General features: G+C 48.4%; 1 protein-coding gene across 39 annotated transcripts in view; it reads right to left on the minus strand.

Annotated features, from left to right (window-relative positions):
- SGMS1 (sphingomyelin synthase 1) overlaps positions 1–15,821 on the minus strand; it is a 335,925-nt gene extending 320,104 nt beyond the window's left edge. For 8 of the 39 annotated variants that reach the window (XM_069567874.1, XM_069567877.1, XM_069567903.1 and 5 more), the window contains exon 1: positions 15,473–15,778. The gene's annotated coding sequence lies outside the window, so the exon portion shown is untranslated. Of the gene's footprint in view, positions 1–14,912; positions 15,367–15,389 lie in introns of those variants that run through there. The other 31 variants (XM_069567911.1, XM_069567895.1, XM_069567917.1 and 28 more) reach the window with 14 other exon arrangements.
- Between the last annotated feature and the right edge of the window lie 1,190 nt (positions 15,822–17,011).

A 17,011-nucleotide genomic window follows, 5' to 3' on the forward strand; every position in this document is an offset into this window, starting at 1 on the left:
CAACTGCTGCTCTCTCTCCAGGGCCTTTCAAAGGAACCAGGCAGCACTGCACAAAGAGCGGCAGGACAGCAAAAGCCAAACGACCCACCCTCTGATGGGGCACAGAACCCTTACACAGCACAGGAAGCCTTGGCTCCTGACCCGCTGCCAGGCCTCACACTTGCTGACTTGACTGCGGGGTTTGCCCCGTCACCAAGAACACTCCACGCACACGGAGACTTTGGTCTCACCTGTATCCTCAGCCTCGTCCAAGCCAGAGATGCTGGTCCCAGTGGGTCTGAAGGCCTATACGAGAGACTGAGGCCGCCACGCAGGCTCCCACAGAGGCCGTGACATACATGGGCCATCCTGTGCACCTGGAACCTTAGGGCGAGGAGACTGGGGTCAAACATGGGGAACAGGGACAGGCTCTGGGATAAGATGGGGAAGAAAAGCAAGGGATCGGATGACAGGCCACAAGGTAAAAAAATCCCAGCAGCTCATGGCCACTGAGCTGGGGACGAATGGGCAGTCCCAGGGCACCAGCTCTCAGTCTCCCTCAGGGATCCCCTACTCAAGTGAATGGTCAACGCACCAGCAGGGCAGCCCCCCTCAGACAGTGACCCCCTGCCACCACCGCCCACGTCACCTCACAACCAGGAAGCAGCCCCCGACGCCCTCCTGCATGCACCAAGGGCCTCAGGTGACAACTCTGTGACGCAGTGCCTATCACTGCCATTTCCCACAGGAGAAGGTCCACGCCTCAAAAGGACAGCACCTGTCCCCTCTTGCCCTCTCCTGGTCTCAGGTGACCACAGCAGCCTGTCTCAGGCTGAAGGCCACGGATTTTCTCTTAGGACAAAATGTTTCTCTCAGGATACCCAGCAGGCCAGCCAGAGGCTTTCCTCTCCTCCTCCACTCACCCAGCCTGCCCATCCCTCCTGGTTTCCCTCAGAGCAAAAGACTCTGCCCTTCTGGCCTCAGGCCCCCTTTTTCAGACTGGCCTCAGGCAAACCCTCAGCCTATGTTTGCAGGGAGGGTAAAAGCACCTCTCCCCTCCAGCTGCTTTTTCTCTCCCCTTTTTGGTACCTCTGGCCTCTGCTACTGTCCCCCGCAACTGGAAGGGGGAGCCCTTCGGCCAACCCTCCCCTCTTCCTCAGGGGACAGTCTTCGTGTCTCTCTCTCCACCTCTCAGCTCCTGGGGCTTTTTCCTTCCACCCTCAAACATCACTTGACCTATGACCCTTGGAAGTTCCATTCCTAACCTGAGTATCATCCAACCAGCCCCCACCCCGCCCCACCCCACCCCATAACCTGAGATTAATGGTAACATCCCACAGCATTTGTCCTTAGGTAGCATTTGTTATAACATCCTTCTTGGACTCACACAGTGGGCCCATGAATCAAACACTGAAAGCTGCACATTTTGCCCCTTTAGCTCCGATAGCCTGCCAGAAGGGATATGGATCACAAGCTGTAAAATACGATAGTGGAGCATCAACCGCTTACTGCTGTTCCTATAAAGCGGTTTGGATACACACCCAATAGGATCTGGGAAGGCAGTTCTGAAATAACTTTTTTTATTAATAGAATAATAAACAACTGATGAAAGGGGCTTCACCAGTCACTTTCAGGTGTCCCCCAGTGACAGGACTCACAGATGTGGGGACCAGGTGACTAGGAGTCAGCTAATCCAAGCTCTCCACTTACAGATAAGGAAGCTGAGGCCCAAGTTCACCAAGGTCATAGTGTGGGCAGGCATGCCCTGGCTGGCAGGGTATCTGTAAAGGCATTAAGGAGAGGAGGGGGAGAGAGAAGGGAGAACAAGGAAAGTGAGAAGCAAACCACCGAAAACAGAACTGAAAATGGAATTTAGCACTTTGCCAGAAATTAAGGGAACCTTAATTTCACAGAACCTTGCTTTTAATAAAGAATCTTCCTTTTAAAAGCTGATATACCTTAAAGATAGAAAGCCATTCATCTTCTGCAGGTTTTATGTTCCTAGGAAATAGCTAAAACTTAGCCACATTTGCAAAGACAGTCATCTGGCCCCCGCCCCCTGACCTCCCGGGTGGTTCTGAAGGGCACTCCCAGATCTGGATCCTTACAGGGTCTGTGGGCCCTCTGCAGTCAAACCCCCTCACTTAAAATGGAAATCACAAAAACAAAAGGAAACAAAACCAAACTATACCAGATCTGGGTCCATCTGTGCCACCCTGTGGTGTCAGCCTCTCACGCGCTCTGGCACGTGGGGAACCAGGAGTGGGCCACCTCCCTGTCCAGCTCTTCTGCCCCACCCCGGGGGCTTGGTGTGCAGCTGCCCACCACTTGGTGGCGGCTTTATCTGCGGATGTGCCTGTCTCCCCCGTGAGTCCCTTAGGAGCCCAGACCCCATCTCGTGCATTACTGCATCTCAAGGCCCAACAGGGGTCTGGCCCATAGCTGACCCCCAGCACATGGTCACCCTCCACCACCTGGCCTATGTGCACAGGCCTGTCTGGCCTCCCCAGTCTTCGCTTGGCCCTCTCCCATCCTCTGCCCTGCCACGTAACCTCACCAAGCAAACAAGCTAACCCCAGCTACTGGGGCCACAGGAAAGCCCCGACAACTAGCACAGGGAAAAGCCTGGAACACTTCTCCACCTGCATGTCCTTCTCCGAGGTGATCCTAAGACACCCTCTCCTACAAAATCTTTCAACCTGAAAATGTTCTGATTCCTCAGTTTCATGTATAACATTGCTGAGATGAGGGAAATGCCCTCTTTTTTAACTGCAAAACAGAAAACTTCATCTGGAATAACAGTGGATCATGCATTTGGTGAGGGCTTCCCATGTGGGAGCTAAATTTGGACACAATGTGACTATTTTACCTCACAACTGGAGATGGGTGCAGCCCTTCTTTTTAAGTGCTTTCCTACAAACTACTACAATTAATCCCATCAAATAATATAATCTCTCTCTCTCCTATCAGGTTATGCATCATCATACATTTTGAATTTCTCCATGTGTAAAGTTTCCCAAAGGGTTAAAACAATGGACACCAAGCCTTTTTGTGCCTATGGCAGGGAGTGGGGAGGGTGGAAAATAACAAAATAAAAACAAATCAGGTATCTTCCTAAGATGGAATGCCCTAGATGGCACTTCTCACTTCTAATATTAAGCCTTAACTCACATTTCCAAATTTTCTCTCCACCCGGGGTCCTCATCCATCTAACCCATATCAGAAAACACTGGCAAGGGCAGAAAGCATTTTCTCCACTGCCCTGGCCTGGCTCAGACATCCCTCTGCTGGCCTAGATAAACTGGACCACGTGAGTTCAGTTTTTATGTCATGAGGTGGACAGTATTTAAAATTTCTGAATCTGCAATCGTCTCACCTGACTGTAAGTAGAAGTAAGAGCAGCTGACTCTTCACCTATGTGAGTATTGATTATGGAAGTGGTTCTCAGAGTGGTCCCAGGCCAGTAGCATCAGCATGCTCTGGGAACATGTTAGACATGTAAACTATGAGGTCCCAGCCCAAGCTAGCGATACTTGCCTCCAAAACTCTGGTGGAGGTGGACCCAGCACAAGCGCTTTAACAAGCCTCCAGGTGATTCTAATATGTGCTGAAATTTGAGAACCATCAGTGTAGGCTGATAAACCTCCAAGGTCATGGGATTGCCCTGCTAGGCTAACGTTGTGTTTCCCAATTCTATGTAATTATAATGGCGCCATACCAACAGCACTTACCCTCCACACTCATCTCTAAAAGGGGATGATAATAATAACAGTCAGCTTATAGGCCTGTCACAAGAGTCAAGGGCTTACACAGGGTCTGGCACACAGTTCATCTTCAACAAGTCTGAATCCCTATAATTACTATACCTTTGCTAAAAGGTCGAGTCAAAATAGGAATACCGCAAAATAAAACCTGCTTCTAGCATGCTAATGTGAAAATTAATAAAGGAAAACCTTACAGGCCCCAACAGGAAAGGATGAACATTGCATCTCCTCATAGGATATCAACTACACCCCAGCGACTCAGTGAGTGCGAGAGTATCATCACCCTGAACGCTCACCTTTTTCCAATGACTTTCCTTCACAACTACCCTGCTAACTTCCTCCTTTTTCCTCTATAAAATAACATTCCTCTCCTTTACCTGTTGGACTCGCCTATAATTTTTGCCATGGCTTGCTTATCCTGAACTGCAAGTCTCTGCTATTCCCAAAGGGCTTCCCTGGTGGCTCAGACGGTGAAGAATCTGCCTGCAATGCAGGAGACCCGGGTTCAATCACCTGACTGAAGACATTTAGGACCAAGAGACAGCGCCTGGGAGACAGGGCCTGGCTTCACAGTCTACCATGCATTTACTTGCTCAGCCTACAACCTAAGTTCCCACTATATGCCCAGTAATCTGCAGGGGGTGGGGGTGGGGGGAATTCTCTCTACAGGACTGTGCCTCCAGCAGTCTTTCTGGACATCCAACAACTCTGGAGCATAAGGCCTCACACACCTCAAAGCGAGATACGAGAGGAAGGCAATGAATATTAACAAGAGTAGTCATAAGAACAGCACTTATATTGTGATTACCTTCTGCCAGGAACTAAGCACCTGACAAAGGTTTACACAGTCCTCAACCTCTGAGGCACCTGCTGTTATGAGACCCAACAGTGAGGGATAGGGAAACTGAGACATGGAAGGCTTCCATAACTTGCCTAAGGTTCCATAGCTCCTAGATAGTAAGGCCAAGACCTAAACCCAGAAACAGTGCTCTTAACCTCTATATTAAATAAATGACAGAGAGCTGTTAGTTACCTAGGCAATACTAGTCACTTACCACTGATTTCAAAGAATGATTTTTAAGACACTTAAATTTAGGCACAAAATCTACTGTCATGAGGTTCAATACCAGGCTCCCAAAACCCTAGACAGAAATGCTAATTACACTTCGTTTCTCAGGCCCCTTCACTACCCTGTAATCTAATTCTACTCAAGTCAAGTCAAAACTCTTACAGACTGGACAGCTACATGCAAGAGAATGAAATTAGAACATACACTAATGTTATATACAAAAATAACCTCAAAATGAACTTAAGACCTAAATGTAAATAAAACTCCTAGAGGGGAACACAGGCAGAACACTCTTTGACGTAAATCACAGCAATATTCGTTTTTGGATCTGTCTCCTAGAATAATAGAAATAAAAACAGAAATAAACAACTGGAATCTAATTAAACTTATAAGCTTTTGCACAGCAAAGGAAACCATAAACAAAATGAAAAGACAACCTACAAGCTAGGAGAAAAATATCTGCAAACGTTACCAACAAGGGCTTCATTTCCAAAATATACAAACAGCTCATATAGCATAATAGCAAAAAAAAAAAACCCTATCAAAAAACAGGCAGAAAACCTAAATAGACATTTCTTCAAAGAAGACATATAGATGGCCAACAGGCATGTGAAAAGATGTTCAACATTGCTAACTATTAAAGAAATGAAAATCAAAACTACAATAAGGTATCACCTCACACCAGTCTGAATGGTCATCATTAAAAAGTCTACAAATTACAGATGCTGGAGAGGGTGCAGAAAAAAAGGAATCCTCCTACACTGCTGGTGGGAATGTAAATTGATAGTGACTACGGACAACAACAGTATGGAGATTCCGTAAGAAAGTAAAAACAGTTATTATATGATCCTGCAATCCTAATCCTGAGCAAATATCTGGCATATCCTGGGCATATATACATCATATATATCTAATTTGAAAAGATATATGCACTCCAATGTTCATCATAGCACTATTTACAACAGCCAAGATAAGGAAGCAAACTAAATGTTCACTGAGAGGTAAATGGATAAAGAAGATGTGGTGTATACATACATACACCATAGATATATAATCAGCCATAGAAAAGAAGGAAATAATGCCATTTGCAGCAACGTGAACGGACATAGGGGCTTATCCAGTGGCTCGGCCGTAAAGAATCCGCCTGCAATGCAGGAGACACGAGTTTGATCCCTGGGTTGGGAAGATCCCCTGAAGGAGGGCATGGGAACCCACTCCAGCATTCTTGCCTGGAGAATCCCATGGACAGAGGAGCCTGCCAGGCTATAGTCCACAGGGGTTGCAAAGAGTCGGACACGATGAAGCAACTGAGCACACACAGATGGACCTAGACGTGCTGAGAGGTAAGTCAGATATTTGTCTTCCATGAGGTAAGACAAACATCATGTAACATCAATTATATGTGGAGTCTGAAAAAATGACACAAAAGAACTTACTTACAAAACAGAAATAGACTCACAGAGGTAGGTACAAACTCATGGTTACCAGAGGGGGTAGCAGGAGGGGGACGGGTGGGGAAGTAGATGACCAATTAGGAGTTTGGGATTAACATACACACGTTGCTATTTATAAAGTAAGTAAACAAGGACGTTCTGTACAGCACAGGGACCGATATATAGAACAAAAACATACAATGGAGAAGAATCTGAAAAAGAATATATGTATGTGTATAATTGAATCTCTTTGCTGTACACTTGAAACTAACACAACATTGTAAATTAACTATACTTAAATTTAAAAGATGCTTGCTCTTTGGAAGGAAAGTTATGACCAACCTACACAGCATATTAAAAAGCAGAGACATTACTTTGCCAACAAAGGTCCGCCTAGTCAAGGCTATGGTTTTTCCAGTAGTCATGTATGGATGTAAAAGTTGGACTATAAAGAAAGCTGAGTGCAAAAGAATTGATGCTTTTGGACTGTGGTGTTGGAGAAGACTCTTGAGAGTCCCTCGGACTGCAAGGAGATCCAACCAGTCCATCCTAAAGGAGATCAGTCCTGGGTGTTCATTGGAAGGACTGATGTTGAAGCTGAAACTCCAGTACTTTAGCCACCTGATGCGAAGAGCTGACTTATTTGAAAAGACCCTGATGCTGGGAAAGATTGAGGGCAGGAGGAGAAGGGGACGACAGAGGATGAGATGGTTGGATGGCATCACCGACTCAATGGACATGGGTTTGGGTGGACTCTGGGAGTTGGTGATGGACAGGGAGGCCTGGTATGCTGCGGTTCAGGGGGTTGCAAAGAGTCGGACATGACTGAGCAACTAAACTGAACTGAACTGAACTTTTAAAATTGAATAAAAAACCAGTCCTCACCGAGCAGCATTTCTCCCTACTCCTTACTCCCCTGGCACCACACCACTCAACCTTGATTATAAGCCATCTGTCACACAGAGTTCCTTAATTGTTTCTTTTTTTTTTTTTAAGATTTTTTGCTATGGACCATTTGTAAAGTCTTTATTGAATTTGTTACAACACTGCTTCTGTTTTATGTTTTGGTTTTTTAGCCACAAGGCATGTAAGATCTTAGCTCCCAGACCACGGATCAAATCCCCACCTCTGCACAGGAAGGCAAAGCCCCAAGCGCTGGACCAACAGGGAAGCCCCTCACTGTGTCTTATGAATGGGTCTTTTCTTCCCCAGTCGGTGAAACCCCACACAACTAGGTAGAAACATGGGCTTACATGAGTAGACTTGGAGAGCGTTACAAGTAGGCTTGCAGTAGGCTTGTTCACTTTGCTTTTCTGACACTTCTTTATTATCAGTCCCTAAGAAGTAGAAGTATAAAGTCTGTGCTATTTAAAACCAGCACTAGGGGAGGTATTGGGCTTCCCTGGTGGCTCAGCTGGTAAAGAATCCACCTGCAATGCGAGAGACCTGGGTTGGGTCCCTGGGTTGGGAAGATCCCCTGGAGAAGGAAAAGGCTATCCACTCTAGTATTCTGGCCTGGAGAATTCCATGGACTGTAAGTACAGTCTATGGGTCACAAAGAGTCAGACACGATGGAGCGACTTTCACTCACAGGAGATATTTGACACCAACATTCACTAACCAGCAAATGTTTCAAAGTTGTACTCCCTGCCTCTCCTACATTATCTCATTTAAAGCCCTCAGCAGCTCAGCAGCCTTGGGGAGGAGGCTGCTGGCATCCAGCCTGAGGAAGGAGAAACCTGGGGCCACCAAAGGAGAGAACTTGCCCAGTGTCACTGAAGGCAAGTGAATGGAGAATGGAGATTGAAGCCAGATCTGTCCCCCAAGCCCATACCCTCTGCCTTCCTCTAAAGTCCAGACTAAGAAGTCCAGGTTCAAATTCTCCTCAAAACAATACATTACTTTTGTTTTAAAACAAAATCTTATGATAGAGAAAATTTAAGCTCAACTGAATGTCATTAGAAAAAGACGGGACCACTATGTTCATGGACAGCATTACAGCTAAGAAGGAAGAGGTGTCAATTGTCCCCTATGTTAGACTATACATTCAATGCAATGTCACTGCATTTCTAAGACGTTGTTAAGAATTTGATAAGCATTCCAAAATGTATATGTAAGAGGAAAGGTCCACAAATAAACAAGCTCTGACAGATAAGACACTGCAGAGCGATAATAACAAAAATAATCTGGCACAGAAATAGACAGGTGACTGGGACAGAATAGAGAACTTAAACCCTGTGAAGAATCTCAAAATCTGAAAATGCAAACGAACCTCTTTGTGGCAGAAAGCAAACCAGTGGTTGCCTCCTGAGTCTGGAGACAAGAGTGAGATGAAAGGCAAATGAGAAGTTTTAGTGTGAGGGAAATGGTCTGGATCTTGACTGTGGTGGTTTCAGAGGTACACATCCTGTCAAAATTCATCAAACTGGGGGTTTCCCTAGAGCCTCAGATGGTAAAGAATCTGCCTGCAATGCAGGAGACCCAGGTTCGATCCCGGGGTCAGCAAGATCCCCTAGAGAAGGGAATGGCTACCCACTCCAGTATTCCTGCCTGGAGAATTCCATGGACAGAGGAGCCTGGCGGATTACAGTCCACCAGGTCACAAAGAGTTGGACACCTCTGAGCACCACTTTCACTTTCTGGTGGTCCAGTGGTTAATACTCCATGCTCCCACGGCAGAGGGTGCAGGCTCCACCCCTTGTTGAGGAAGTTCCACATAGCATGCGATGTGGCCAAGGCCAAAAAGAAAAAATCATTAGACTGTACACTTTAAATGTACAAGTGAAGTTTACCATACATAGATTATAACTCAATAAAGTAGAAAAAAACAGACATAAGGGAATCTGATGAATGACAGAGGCAGCTCCACATTTATCCCTAAAATACCAGGGATATAGTTTAATGATTTGGGGGAAACTGGCTCACAAAATGGAGACAGCGATGGCACCCCACTCCAATACTCTTGCCTGGAAAATCCCATGGACGGAGGAGCCTGGTGGGCTGCCGTCTATGGGGTCACAGAGTCAGACACGACTGAAGTGACTTAGCAGTAGCAGGCTCACAAAATGGAAAGAAAAAAAATAACACCGGATTCCTTCCTTATACCATGTATTAAGACAAACCTCAGACAGATCACAGCTGTCATTGTGAAGGTAAAAGTAGGAAGCTGATAAAAGAAACTACAGAATATATTTGTAACTTGGGGTAAGGAAGAACATCTTAAGACTCTTACTGTGAAAAAGGCAAAAAGTAATGGCACTGGGCTGTATCAAAATTTTAAATTTCTGAAATTACCACTGAAATTTTCAAGAAGCAACAGTTAGAACTAGACATGGAACAACAGACTGGTTCCAAATTGGGAAAGGGGTACGTCAAGGCTGTATGTTGTCACCCTCCTTATTTAACTTCTATGCGGAGCACATCATGCAAAATGCCGACTGGATGAAGCACAAGCTGGGAACAAGACTGGAGGGAGAAATATCAATAACATCAGATATGCAGATGACACAACCCTTATAGCAGAAAGCAAAGAGGAACTAAAGAGCCTCTTGATGAAAGTAAAAAAGGAGAGTGAAAAGCTGGCTTAAAACTCAACATTCAAAAAACTAAGATCATGGCATCCAGTTCCATCACTTCATGGCAAACAGATGGGGAAACAATGGAAACAGTGACAGACTTTATTTTCTTGGGCTCCAAAATCACTGCAAATGGTGACTGCAGCCATGAAATTAAAAGACGCTAGCGCCTTGGAAGAAAAGCTATGACAAACCTAGACAGTATATTAAAAAGCAAAGACATTTCTGACAAATTCTGTCCAGTCAAAGCTATGGTTTTTCCAGTAGTCATGTATGGATGTAAGAGTTGAACTATCCAGAAAGCTGAGTGTTGAATAATTGATGCTTTTGAACCGTGGTATTGAAGAAAACTCTTCAGAGTCCCTTGGACTACAAGGAGATCAAACCAGTCAATCCTAAAGGAAATCAGTCCTGAATATTCATTGGAAGAACTGATGCCAAAGCTGAAACTCCAATACTTTGGCCACCTGATGTGAAGAACTGACTCACTGGAAAAGACCCTGATGCTGGGAAAGATTGAAGGCAAGAGGAGAAGGGGAAAACTGAGGATGAGATGGTTGGATGGTATCACCGACTCGACAGACATGAGTTTGAGCAAGCTCTGAGAGTTGCTGATAGACAGAGAAGCCTGACATGCTTGGGGTGCCTGACGTGCTCCAGTCCATGGGCTGGCAAAGAGTCAGACACAACTGAGCGAGTGAACGGAACAGACCACTGATAATTCATATCCAAAATATGTAAGACATCTGCAAATCAACACATTAGAAAAACAGACTAAAGTCAAAGAAAGTGTAATAACTAATACATTAAAAGGTGCTTACATTCACTGAGAAATTACCTAAATTCACATTACAACAATAAGGAGCCACTTTATAGCCATCAAGTACTGAAAAAATTAGAAAGACGGTTAATATCAACCACTAGAGAGGATGTGGTGAATCAGGAATTCTTCACGCACTGCGGTGAGAGTGTCAGCCAATCCAGCCACACTGGAGACTAACTTGGTAAAAATAGGGGTTTGTTCTCTTTAACCCAGCCTTCCCACTCCTGGGTACATACACTTAGAGCAGTGGTCCTCAAACTTTCCTAGGTACCAGTCTCCAAGCTTGTTTGTTGTTCAGTCACTAAGTCAAGCCTGACGCTTTGAGATCCTTTCAGACTCTTTGAGACTGCAGCACGCCCACGACTTGCTCTAAAACACAAACTGATGGTGTCTGTCCCCAGGGTTTCTGATTCAAGAGGTCTAGGTGAGATCCTGATTATATCTTCCCAGGCGAGGCTGATGCTGCTGGGTGTGGACCACTGTAAGAACCACTACCCTAGATAGTCTCACAGGTATCATCGAGAGATGCTCCAGGATATTCCTTCATCACAGCTTTGCTCATGGTAGCAAGAATGGAGGGGAGCTAAGCGTACATAATTAGAAAAATGGTGAGATTAGTGGGTATGTAGCAGGCCAGCCATACCAAGTAGCAACAACAGCCAGGCACTGGATAAACCTATGCTAACCACAGGGAGCAAATAAACTGCTAAATGAAATTCTTTCAACTTTTATGAATGTCTGAAAATTTCCTTAATAAAAGTTTTAATATTGAATGGGAAAGCAACTGAATGAAACTGTAGTAGCACAGCACTATTTACCTAAACTAAAAACATGCACACAACACCTTTAACAAGGGTACAGACATACCCGAGAACACCAACCAGAGAGAGGAAGTTCCTCTGACAAAGAGGGAATGAGACTGGGAAAGAAGGAAAAATATAAAACAAGAAAGGGGCTTTGTTCAGGGAGATCTGGTGCCCCAAATCGAGGAATGTTAACTCAACCCCAGCACCAGAAAGTCTAAAAGGTGAAAACCACATTTACCTTTAATGTTTGCTTCAGCGAAAGCCCCCAGCAGCTTTGCGGGTTAAGCGGGACAGATCAGCTTGCCATGGAGAGAAGGGGAATCTTTCTGAAATACATGATTAGGGTGATTTCAGATCCCCCAAATTCAGCCTGCTACTGAGCCCTGGGCTTTACCTGTGTGACATATTGGTTTTAAAAAGAAGTGGGGATGCTCAGCTTTTGGCAAAAGATACACGTGTCTACATCCGTGTCTGTGCCTCTTGTCACTATGTCTGCGCATGTGTGGGTCTGTGAATTTGTCTGAGGCAATGTGTGTGTGGTGTGCTCACTGGTGGAGGGAAGAATACTAGAGAGGGCAGCAGAGCACTCCAGCACAGACTGAGAGACACACACTGATCAGACACTTGATTCTGCTTTACTGAAACCAGAAGTCACAGTTACAAAACCAAGCCACCTCCCCGGCCCCACTCACTGTTCTTTTCCCCTTTCTTCACCCGTGCCTCCCCCACATCCAGTGCTGCTTCCCAACTCCCCTGTCTAAATGGGCTGATACGAAATATGGTCCTCTGGCAATCAAGCTTATTAAAGTGACATACTTTACAGTCAAAATTCTTGGGATGTGTTTCAGTTCAGTTGCTCAGTTGTGTCCGACTCTTTGCAACCCTATGGACTGCAGCCAGACTTCCCTGTCCATCACCAACTCCGGGGATAGGATGTGGTAGGAGAGGATAAGTGACCATAGATATTCCCTACCAAGAGCCTTAACAGAAAGTCCAAAATCTTTAAGACTGGGCATACTTTAACAGTCCTTCCAGAAGAGGTTGCTGTGGCTACAGAGATCATCCAACAAAGGCAAAGAAAGAGCCAACTATATTCTGTCACGTCCCCTCCCCCCACATCCCCCACCAACTCCACCATTCCCCATTTTTCCAAGGACCATCGAACAATTTATCATATGAAGTGGTGGGAAAGTGTATGGGACAATTAAAAAATAAAGGTCATTGTTAATAGAATTTATGTGAGAAAATGCAGCAGCTTTAGGTCAGAAAATGAAGCAGCTTTAAGTCAGCAAGTCCATGCCAGGAAAGTATGTCTTTAGGGGAAGAAGAAACAGCTTAACAACTGGAGGAAGGAACAGAATAGCAAAGGCAAAACACAGAAAGAACTGGACAAACACTCCAGCTGCCCTCAAAGACAGGGCCAATTACCCCCGAGCAAGTAAGTGAGAACTTTTATTTGCCAAACACTGTTTTGTCTTTTCTATGGCAGCACTTTTCACTGATAACGTCATAATAAATGCTTAGGAACTCTACAGTTGTCCTGAAACGTTTTGTACAAAATAAAGTTTTGTAAATAAAGTGTTTTGATACGCAATTAGACCATTTTCTAGGATTAAAAAAAAAAAGTATAACAGTTATATGTAGGAGTCTTCAAGATTTTCATGAGATAAGTTAGCAAAACATGCCTGCCTGTTTTTTCAGCTGACCTGCAGGATATGTCACAATTTGCAAATTAAGGGGCCTCACCTGGAAAAAGTAAAAGGGTTGAGGCTTCAAGCTAAAATTGAATGTCTAAGGTCAACATAGGCAATTCTGACATTTGAAAACATACAAAGTTCTTTAAGGGTCAAAACTTACCAACAAGCTTTTATTATGAAAAATTCTTTAAATTTCAGTCGAATAAACATTTATTGAGTTAGGCACTGTGCAAGATGCTAGAGATCCTCCAGTGATTAAGACACTGTTTTAATAACTGTGTCCTTTTAATGTCAATGTATCAATTCCTTTAATTAATTTTTTCATGCTTTCTGCTATTTGAAATAGCGCACTACAGCAATGCAGAGTTGCAGGGATAGACCCTACTATTTAACTAAAAATGTAAATTTCTAATCGCTGAAGCAGAAACAGAAGGAACAGACTATTTCTCTGCTTTACATATTGCTATCTTTTTCTGCACATTAACTAATAAACTGTGCGTGGTGGCAGGTGCCACTTCCTGCTATTCAGAGGGTCACAGAACTGGAGAGGTTCGAAAACATGCTACACATGAGAGAGAGGCGGGGAAGGAACTCAAAAGACCAAGGCCTCCTGTCATACACAAAAAGCAAGATAAGGAAAGTCAGTTGCTACCGGCAGAAGTCTCCTGGAGATTCCCCAGAAGCTGGCGCTTCTGACAGCAGGCACAAGCAGCTGCCGCTGGCTTGCTTGGCCAAGGTATGGCTTCAGGGCTGGAAAGTTGCCACCTGCTGAATCACTAAACATCCCTGGGCTTCCCTTGGAGCACTGACCAGACGGGGACCCATCCCCCGCCCGGCTTCTCCCGTGAACACCTTACTCCCTGGACCAATGAAACGCCCAGCCCTCTCCCTTTCCGCACCAGCCAAAACAGCCAACCAACCTCGCTCCGTCTGGGCAGCCCCAGGCAACTCCCACCGCTGCTACGTCACTAGTCCCACTCCTCTCTTTCTGCCCGCTCGGTCCCCAGCTCCCCGAATGTTCAACCCCCGGTGCCAGGAAGCGTGGGGAGTTCACAGCACACCATGATTGGCACCCGCCACTTCCACACCCAGGGAGCCAACCCCAAAACACCCCCAAGTCTGCACGGAAAATAACCCTCAAGCAAAATAACCTGTCCAAACAGCTCCGAAGGCCCGGGAAGGTAAATGTCAACGGAGCTAGAATAGTAAGCAGGCCCGATAACACAGAAAATAAACTTCCTCTTCAGAAAAGCAGTCGTCACTCTTCGTGTCGTAAGAGTGTACCGCTGAAGTCGCTACTGTCTGAAGGTGAAATGAAACATCTGAGAAGCTCCTGGAAGGATTCTCTTCACTCCCTCTGGCCCTGGCAAGCCTCATCCCGAATTTTACTCGAAGCTCCGGAGACGGAAACAAGCTTTAACAAGAAGCTTCCAGTGTGCCTCCGTTAGCGGACCAGGACACCGTACCAGACCCACCAGAGGAAGCAGAAAGCCCGAGCCTGGGCTAAGAAGGTGGGAGAAACAGCCCTGCTGTCGCTGCCCTGCCCTTGACAAGTCGCCTCGGAATCGCGGAGACCCTTCAAGGGAAAAGCCGCGTCCTGGAAAGAATGTCCAGCTCCAGGCTGGCTGATGGCTCCTCCAAGGCCTTACCCCTAAGCACCCTCAAGCGTGGGGGCAGCCCCGCCGGGTGTCAGAGCCGCCCCCAAACCTGGAGGCTGTTAAGCGGTCTGTGGAGGGAGACTCGCTGCTCAGCGAAAGGGGTCCCACCTGTTATGTTATCCACGGACATCGAGCGGGGGAGGGGGGTGGCTCGGAGGTACCCCGAAACTCAGAGTGCCTGGCCAGCTGCGATCGGACCCAGAGGTACCAACTGTCACGCCGCCACCAGATGGGGGTAGGGCCGTGATTTGGGGTCGGATCTGCGGGTCTCCCGACCCCCGCCCGCCACTGTCCGAAGGTTCTTCGGCCCCGCCACAGTCCGCTCGCCCCAAACCGACACTAGGCAGCCTTGCAGTCCGCACGCAGGACCTCTGAAATAGGTGCCCGCTGACGCCCCCGCCTTTCTCCCCGCCCCAACTAGGTCCGGGAGCCCCGCAGGCGGCCCGCCCCCTCGTGGCCCAGAGAACAGCTGCGGGACCGCCCCCCGCCCCCCGAGCGGCGGCGCGGGGGGAGTGCCAGCCAGGTACTCGCCAGGCACTGAGCCGGCTGCGCTCACGCCCCCTCGCCCCAGGGTTGCCGGCACACCTTTCCTGGCGTCAAGCCAGACCCCGGAGGTGGGTGTCCGATCTGCTCCCCAGCGATCGGCTCTCTCCCGCCGCCCGACTCACTTGCACCGGAGTCGCGGCAGCCGCCGGAATTCCGCTCGCCGAGCCCCCAGCCGCGGAATGAAATCCGGGGCAGGGCAGCGTTGGGGCTCTGTACCCGGATTGCGCTCTCTGTCCGGCTCGTCGGGCGCTAGGAGAGAGCAGCCTTCCCTGGCCGGCCCTTCCCGCTCCCGTGCTGCCCCTCGCTGCCGCCGCCGCTGCCCCGGCCACTGCCTAGCTGGTGCGAACGCTTCCGACTAGCCACCGCGAGCCTCCCGGGCTGCCGAGCATGCCCAGTCCGCTGCCCGAGCCGGCCCAGCTGCCCGCGCTACGCAAATCCGCTCCTCCGGGTGTTCGCGGCAGCTGGGAGGGCGGGGCAGGCGGGCGGGGTCTGCAGGGAGCTCGTCCCCGGACCCAGCAGGACTCCGGCCAGACTGCGCACCTAGGGGCAAGCGAGGCTTGGCACCCTGTTATTTCATTTTCAAGTAGCTGAAAACTCGGGAGGCGGGCGTTTTCTCCACCGAGGAGAGAGGCCTTGCTTGCACATTTTTCGGGGGCCGTTTAGTGAGGCCGGACGAAAGCCAGCTTTTACGCGTGGGGACAGTATTCCACTTGGAGCAAAACCAGAATTGAAGAGCTGTAGCCGGTCAGAGCAGAGAACGCAAACTCGGCCTCCTGGAGACCCGGTTCGCAGGCACGAGTTTGCTGGCTGCCAGAGGATTCTCTTTCCCACCGAGCCTAGGAGTACAGCACTTGGAATTAACTCGTGATTGATCATAAAGACAAACAAAATTTAAATGGCGGACCTCACACTCTACGGTTCATTCTCAAACCTCTATTCACAGACTCCCCAAAAACAGGGAGCGAAGGCGAGCAAGGCCTGGAGTACCTTCAATTGGAGGGGGGAGACTCGGGCCCGCCCCTTCCCGGCCCCACCTCCTGCCGACCCGACGGAGCTGCGGGAAAAAGCTGGAGAGCCGGCGCACGCGGGCCGGAGCATTGCGCATGCCCAGTGGCCCGACCTGGTGCAGGTCGCTCGAAGGAAGGTTTTTTCCGGCTGCCAGAGGTGGACTCCTGCGCCCGGGGAGCGGACGCCCGGGCGAGCTCTCGGCTTTCTGCAGTGGGATGTTCCCTTCTGTCTGTACCGCTCGGTACCCGGGTGGCGGAGAGGCAGCCTAGGGCTGCGCGACCCGCGGGGTCCCGGACTCGGCGAGCGGGGGAGGGGGCGTGCGGCGGTATCGCCGTGACACGTGACTGTCCGCGGCGCTCCGGGCAGCCATCTTCCGCTGGGCCCTCGGTCGGTGGGCAGTCGGGACGGGCCGGAGAGTTGGCAGGATGGGAGCAGAGAGCTCGGCTCCCCGCCACGCCCTCACGCCGGGCTCCAGCTTCTGCTCCGCACCTGCCTCCGCCCCGCCCGAGGGCGCTGGATTCCGGGCTCTGGCCCTAGGTTTCTGAGAGGACAGACTCCCGCGAGGGCTAAAAACAAACGGCTGTGAAATCGAGAGGGCAGGACTCCGGGGGTGGATGGCCTGTGCTTTTTCCCAGAGGCGCAAGTTGGAGAAA

This window comes from Ovis canadensis, chromosome 22 (genome assembly GCF_042477335.2).
Source record: "Ovis canadensis isolate MfBH-ARS-UI-01 breed Bighorn chromosome 22, ARS-UI_OviCan_v2, whole genome shotgun sequence".
NCBI lineage: Eukaryota > Metazoa > Chordata > Mammalia > Artiodactyla > Bovidae > Ovis > Ovis canadensis.